Source organism: Manis javanica, chromosome 4 (assembly GCF_040802235.1).
Source record: "Manis javanica isolate MJ-LG chromosome 4, MJ_LKY, whole genome shotgun sequence".
NCBI classification, from domain to species: Eukaryota; Metazoa; Chordata; class Mammalia; order Pholidota; family Manidae; genus Manis; species Manis javanica.
This window is the reverse complement of record NC_133159.1, coordinates 91,472,725-91,480,469: the sequence shown is the minus strand read 5'-3', so window position 1 is coordinate 91,480,469 and position 7,745 is coordinate 91,472,725. Positions and strand designations below refer to the sequence as shown.

General features: G+C 38.2%; 1 long non-coding RNA gene across 1 annotated transcript; it reads right to left on the bottom strand.

The window, feature by feature from the left end:
• Positions 1 to 414: 414 nt before the first annotated feature.
• LOC140848935 (uncharacterized) lies at positions 415 to 5,878 on the bottom strand. The gene is made up of 2 exons (XR_012130266.1): positions 2,316 to 5,878; positions 415 to 1,918 (listed from the first exon to the last, which is right to left on the bottom strand). It is a non-coding gene; the product is annotated as an uncharacterized lncRNA (long non-coding RNA).
• Positions 5,879 to 7,745: the final 1,867 nt, after the last annotated feature.

Here is a 7,745-nt window from a genome sequence, read left to right as displayed (position 1 = left end):
GTCTCAGTGGTAACCGTTTGTCAGCAATTACATGATTCCTACACAGACATCCCCTGAGGTTAGATTCCTGACTGCTTAGTCAGCATGGAGGAATCACAGCAGGCCTGGTGTTCTCAGTCACAAGAGGTCTCCAACGGCCAGGTAAGAAAGTCAAACCAGGTTGAAAAGAGCTTTTGTCTAGATCAGACGCCAGGATTCAATTTGTTACTGTGTTTCTTACTGATCCACTTGATTCAAAAGATTCTCTAAACTCATTGTATTTGAACTTATCTCCCACCTACAGTATTTGTTTCTTTTTACGTTTCCCAACTCTAGACTGTTTCTCTTGAGGGGATCTACAGTGTGCATGATTTCATCCTTTAAATGTTGGATTCCCCTGAGGAAGGCGCCGCCCCAAATCACTCACCAAAGACGTTTCTTGATGCAACAAGCAAGAGGAATTTATTCGGAAGCCAACTAGTTGGGGTCCAAGTCAGCCCGTCCAGCAGGTCTCAACGAGGACCCTGAGTACTTACAACTAAGTGGTTATATAGGATTTTCTGAGGCATTCAGCCCTAGAGATTTACCATGGTTACAGATTATGTTGTAGTAACAAGATAACAATACTACATAGCAAGATAACAATACTACAAAGGCAGTAATTTTTCAAACCTACGATTTCTGGGTTAGTGCCACGTCCTGGGGGTGTAGCAAGGTAGGGTCAGCTTTTATGCTTAACTAACCGAAAGGTTAGCGCTGCCAGCAGTCATGATTGATTAACTTGTTTTTCCAGAGGAGTTACCTGGTTTCAGTTGTTCCCTCTGAGTCATATATCAGAATGGCTTTTTGGGCTTCAAGATGGCCACTCTTAAGCTAACTTATTTCTCAGGGAGGTTGGGGTCCTACATTCCCCACTTCTTTTTCTGAACATTCTAATCATGGAATGTTGGTTTCTTCTTGTTGTGTGAGGGTATGATACTGTTGTCTCAGCATTAGCACCTGCACAGCACTTACTCTTTCTCTAATAAAGGTTATTACTCGATTTAAAATGCAGGGACTTAAGGTGAGGAGCAATATTAAAATAAGCAGGGGTCCTGCCAAAGTGGATATTAGAGTTGTAAGCCATGGGGATCTAGAAAACCAGGATTCAAACAGGCTCTGGTTAGCTTCTCGTTCTCGCTTTCGCTGATTTAATCTTTCTCTTAATTTAGACATTGAGTCTCTTACTACTCCAGTATGGTCTGCATAGAAGCAGCACTCTTCCTTTAGAGCTGCACACAATCTACTTTCTTTTAGAAATAGTAAATCTAACTCTCGTCTATTTTGTAGCACTACTTCAGAGAGAGGTTAGGGACTTTTCAAGTTTAGAAATAGACTGTTCTATAGTTCTCAAATCTTCACCGATAGCTATTCTTAGTCCTTCATAATGTTGGTTTCCTTGTATAATTGCAGCTGCCCCTGGTCCTACTCCGGCTGCGACTCTTACTCTTAGTAATACAGCTAGAGTGAGTGAGACTGGCTCTCTTTTATACCTTAGTTTAGGTTCTAATTCTGCCACGAATGATAAGTCATCATGATACATTAGTCTGGGTACTAACTGGACCATGATACAGAAATCACGGGAGGAGTTGAAGGCAGAAGTAGAGACACATGGGGTCACTCCAGTGTTACAAGCCCACCATCTCTTGGGAGGAGGGATTAAATACCTGTTTTTACCAGGGAAGGCTATGGGTATGGTCTCATTCTTTCTTCTACAGATAGAGACTCTAGCTGCTGCTAGGGAAAAGGGGCGATGACCGCTCTGGCTGCTTCGTGCTGAGAAGGGGGCGCAGTAAAGGGTGCAGCTAGGTCTCCATCACTGGTCAGTTGAGAGGGCTTCAGAAGGCTGGCGCTTCTATTCTGGGTTTCATTTTTATTACTATTTGCAGTTTTGTGGCTTCTAGGCAAGATAAAACAAATTGTGTTATTAGGTTATGTAGCAACATCTGGAGTTGGATTTTTTATTCTGGAAGGAGGCTACATTATTGAAACGATACTTCTCTCTAAAATCACTCTCATTTTTACTAGAAGTAACTAGGTTAAGAAAATAATTAACAGCTGGCTTGATTATTTGCACAGGTGCAGCAAGAAGAGCAATTGATTACACAGGTTCTTTTAAATATGCTTTGCTGGAACTTTTTGTAAGGAATTTCAGATTGAACTTTTAAAGGCCTCTTGAGGCCAGACAGCCAAGCCAGACTTGCCATCAGGCTTTACCTGCAGTACCTGTAGATTTGGATGAATTCTTCTCTTCTCGAGGTCTCTGCACCTGCCAGGAAGTGACTTTCTTTACTCACCTGGTAAGGCTGCTGGGAACTCTGTAAGCAAGGTACTAGGCCAGTTCTTCCAAGGGGCTTTGTTGGCTTTATAAAGTCAATCTTAGTTCTTTAAAGTTGTTCACATCTGAGTCTATGCACATGTCTCTCAGGTACGACATTCCAGTCAAAGCCCTGGTAGTATAACCAGTGTTCTTAAGTAGTCTTCTCACAAGGAAAGCAGATTCTTATTGAACTCGTGCAAATAAACATACTGCCATGGAATATAAAAACAGTCACTGAAAGTTTTTAAACTCTGGAGGGATCAAGTAGAGAGAAGGATGTTTCAATTCTGCTCATAAAGATAGTCATTTACTAAACTGTTGTCAGTTTAAGAGAACAAGGTTAAAACATTTTACCAGCAACATTTGAAACAAAAAGACACAAAATCATTTTCTTTAGTTTATGTAATCTTATGTAACTAATACCTGTTCTGCTGAAATCTAGTTCTTTACCAGTTTAGGGATAATACTATAAATGACAAAAGACTTACAAATGACAATGGTTAAAGATCTGATGAGAGCTTACTGTAAAACAGTTGACATAAGGAAATTCTGATATTTCTGTAATACAAAACATTTAGTAACAAAGTTTAGCATCATTCTCTTTGACAGTGCTTTCCTGGTAAATAAATATATATATATCAGATAAATAAGCCAAATTAGTCAAATACTTTCTCTAGTGAGAAAAAATTCTTCTGACATGTTCCAGGGGCCCTCTGGAAAATATCAGAGTTAACTAGAGGTAAAAGCACCTTTTTGCATTTAATTTTTTTAGAACTATCATTACACATTTATTGTCTATATACTCAGCACAGTAAACAAGATATCTTAAAAAGTGGGGCAGCAGGGGAGACTGCTGCTGTCAATTTTTAAAGACAACATACAGAAAGTCAAACTAATTCTAGGTTACTAAGCGTTCTTGAGAGAATGGTAGCAGATGGTAGATTCTTCTGCTTTCATCTTCAGGAGGGGAAAAAAGCTACAATAAGAATTCATATTTAGCTGAAAGAACTGTCTAAACTCAAGGCAGAGTATAATATCACCAGGCATACAAAAGACCTGTTAGAGATACATACAAAGAATGAATATGGCTATAGTCAAATTCAACTTAAAAGTTTAAGCAGAATCTCAAATTTAAATGTCTCTTTCTTTCACACAGATATTCAGATATGACCAGAAATATGATTTGAGATGAAAGAGGTCAGGCATTTTACTTCTTCATTTAGGGACTGAGAAATGATGACCTTTGGCTTACAATCAATAGCTTACAAACAGTGAAAATAATAAGAACATAACTCAGCATAAGTGTCTAAGACCAGATACAAAAAAGCAGAGAAAGTGCTTAAGTTTACAGGTTTTCCCTGAAAGCTTCAAGAATGTTTTACTCTTTAATAGTAGATATAAGCTGCTATGCAAATTCTATTAAAAGCTCTAAGATTATTTGCATTAAAAAATATGGAGAGTCCCCCATGTTTTTTTTTTAAAACATACAGCATATAAATTAAACAAGAAGACCTGGTGGTTCTCAAAAAATCTATTACAACTTTTCTCAAAAGTGATCACACGTTCGTCTATCTAAACTTTTACAGTGAAACCTGTTTTTCTGGGAGAAACATAATCTTGTCCAGATTCTACAGTTTAATAAATTTTGGTTTGTTAACTAAGTGCATTTAATCAGCTGAAAAAAGCTTTGTTACTATTCTGCTTAGGAATTCAATTTTTCAGGCCATGCAATTATTTTTAATAACAAAATATTTCAAAGGCAAATAAAGGTTATACAGTTGTTAACAAACTTTAGCTTTTAGTCCCTTTAACATTACGATTTCATGGCAACTCACTGAGACTTTAAGCATGAGAAACTGCTGTGATCTTTCAACATAGAGAAATGCCCTCTCTATCACTTTAAGCAGTTCTAACCAGAACTCAAAACTATTAGAAACTTCAAGCTCCAGTGAACACTGAGAAGCAGGACACTGCAAACTGTCAAACCAACATTTCCTAGACTGACAAACTTACGAACACATTCTACAATTTCTGCAACTATGAGCTTCACAGCACAATCTCCCAGCAAACACAGAGCACATCTTCTCAACTTAACAAAACTCTAAGGCTTTAAGTTACTACAAAGATTCTCAGGCTGCAGGTAGGCATACACACTGCAACACACAATTAAAAAGGTGTTCACTTGCCACACTTATCCAGTTCACTTACCTGCAACAACTATGCTAGCCTACTCACAAGACCCCCACTGAACACTAGACAAAGCCAAGCTTCTAAGCATTCTATTCTTAAAAGATTTAGCAGATAACATGACTCAAATGACTCTAGGTAAACTCAGGCAGCCGACAACTACCAGGACATGCCCGTCTCAGGCAAACCCAAATTAGCATTAATGCTTAACACTTTTTTATCAGGTTTTCTGGAAGTTTTAGAACACTCAATTTTCACAAGCGCTTGTCTTTAAATCAATTTCATTAATACCATCCGGAGGTAGAAAGATATATTCATTTACACACTTAGGGGGTTGTCTGAGTCTGTCCCATTGTCAGTATAACAATTATTAGGCACATGAAAGACACAAAAAACAGAGACACACACAGATTAGACACACAGCGGCCGCTTTTTGTTTTTTTTTTTCTCAGATTTTCAAACAGAAACCGAAAGGAATCAGAGGGTTGATATTCCTGGCGCCTGAAAATCAACCCTATCTCATCAGATTCACCTTGCCAGAAAAACAGACGGGAGGCTACCAGGCGTCCCTGGCCTCCCAACCTCCCCGAGGCGTCCCTCAGGGTTGCAGCCTGCGGTGCTCCTAGTACGTCTACCGACCGCAGTCTCGACCCCTTTACAGGATCGGGACAGCTGCCAGACAGTGGGTACCCCTTTACAGAATTCTGACCGGTCTCACTGAAAACAGAAGACAGAACACAGACAACTCAAGGCGCCACTAATCTTACCTCTTCCTCCAAGAGCGACTTCGGGAGTGAAGCGGGGTGAGCGCATGATCCCGGACGAGCCCCCAAATGTTGGATTCCCCTGAGGAAGGCGCCGCCCCAAATCACTCACCAAAGACGTTTCTTGATGCAACAAGCAAGAGGAATTTATTCGGAAGCCAACTAGTTGGGGTCCAAGTCAGCCCGTCCAGCAGGTCTCAACGAGGACCCTGAGTACTTACAACTAAGTGGTTATATAGGATTTTCTGAGGCATTCAGCCCTAGAGATTTACCATGGTTACAGATTATGTTGTAGTAACAAGATAACAATACTACATAGCAAGATAACAATACTACAAAGGCAGTAATTTTTCAAACCTACGATTTCTGGGTTAGTGCCACGTCCTGGGGGTGTAGCAAGGTAGGGTCAGCTTTTATGCTTAACTAACCGAAAGGTTAGCGCTGCCAGCAGTCATGATTGATTAACTTGTTTTTCCAGAGGAGTTACCTGGTTTCAGTTGTTCCCTCTGAGTCATATATCAGAATGGCTTTTTGGGCTTCAAGATGGCCACTCTTAAGCTAACTTATTTCTCAGGGAGGTTGGGGTCCTACATAAAAACTAAGGACCTAACTTGAATCCACTACCTCTTTAGATATGCAGCATCTAAAAACCTGAATCAGGCAATTTTATTAGTGAAATTGATTATGCTAGTTTTAATTTTACTGGATAACATAAAATAGGGCAGTCTCAGGAAAATGGGGACAAAAGGGCACCCAGAGAATAATCGAGAATATCATTATTTTTGAGGAAATATTTGCGGTTACTCTTCCACTGGGCATTATTTTGAAATAAATTGTAGCAGGAAAGCATAATAGTCACAGTGAAGAGCATGTTCTAAAGTTTCAGGGTTAAAAAAAAAAAACTCTAAAAAGCAAGACCAAAGAAATAGTATAAAGGTATTCTGTGGCACAGACATGAACTGTTTGAAACTGTAATAATTTCCCAGACTGTGTTGTTATAAACTTGATAAAATAGGCTGAGATTTTCACCTGTTTTTATTTTTGTTTGTTTTTCTTGTGCGAATGCATGAAGCAGATTATATTAAGCAGCCTGAGTCTTAAAAATTGCCAGATCCAAAAAACAAGCTGCACATTGCAGCTGTAGCTTTAAAACCAAAGGAAAGACTTCATATGTGTTTAATACAGAAGGGAAGAAAAAAGGTAAAGATAGTCATTTCAGCTACACCAAATGTTTTATATATATATGTGTGTGTGTGTGTGTGTGTGTGTGTGTGTGTGTGTGTGTGTGTGTGTGTCTGTGTGTATGTAAATATATACTGACTCCTATTAGGAATCAGTAATTATATATGACCCGGGTTAGGTAATTAGTAGTTTTTTGTGATGGAAATTTGTAAGCAAATCTGACATGATTTTTTAGAAAGGGGCTTTGTTGTGACAATAATCCATTTTATTTATTATGCACTCTGTATTTCTACACTCTCATGACCCTCCACAAACACAGAAAACCACTCTAAAAACCTAGCATCTTAAAATTTAAAATGTGATATTTAAAAGAATGGTTTAAAGAGGAGACTTTGGTGCCTCTCTCTATGTGTGTGTGTGTGTATATATATGTATATATTCTTAGAATTATCCCAGAAAAAGTTCCTAAGGGTTCCAAACTGCTTAAAGGTCCATTAATCTGGGCTAGGCTAAATTAAACATAAGATAATTCAGCTGTGTTTGTTTTTAATTTGCAAAGGAATTTAGTGTTCCTGAAAATAAGGGACTAGCAAACCAGGCATCTCTGCTGGTAGCATTAATGGGAAAGACCTGCTGTTATAACCCACAGGGTCTTTGGCAGTCCTGAAAAAAGAAAAAAGAAAATTTATAAGAGAATATGAAGCTTAAAAGGTGGTGAGAAAAAGAGGTGTTAAAACTAACACATGAATAGTTAGCTGAGAGGGCTTCAGAGTTACATTAGAGAGTCAGAGGTTTAAATGAAGTACATTTTTTACAATTAATCTGTAATTGTATCCATTTAATGCAGGCACATAATTTGAAGTTTCAAATCATACTACCAAACCTGTTAAGAGCATATTTCCATTCTCCCTGACCCTCTGTCATGCTACCCAGCAATTTTAGTTTACTTGGTGTTTTTTTTGGTTATTTAGCACTCTATTTCTAAATGCTAAACTTCTATGCTTCCTTAGTTTATACGTATCAGACATTAGGCAACAATAGCTTTTTATGGGAGATAAAGATTTTCTTCAATATCTCTTTCCCTCTTTGGGAGACTCAGAACAGGGATTTAGTTAAATAAATATTCATTATGTATGTTACTATGATTTTGTAAATGGATTTCATTTCTGAGCCATGTAATATGATACGATTTTTTTCTTGTACATGTTTTTCTGCCAATTAATATTTGTGTGTTTTTACATACACTTAGTTTTTTATTCACAGTGAATGTTCCA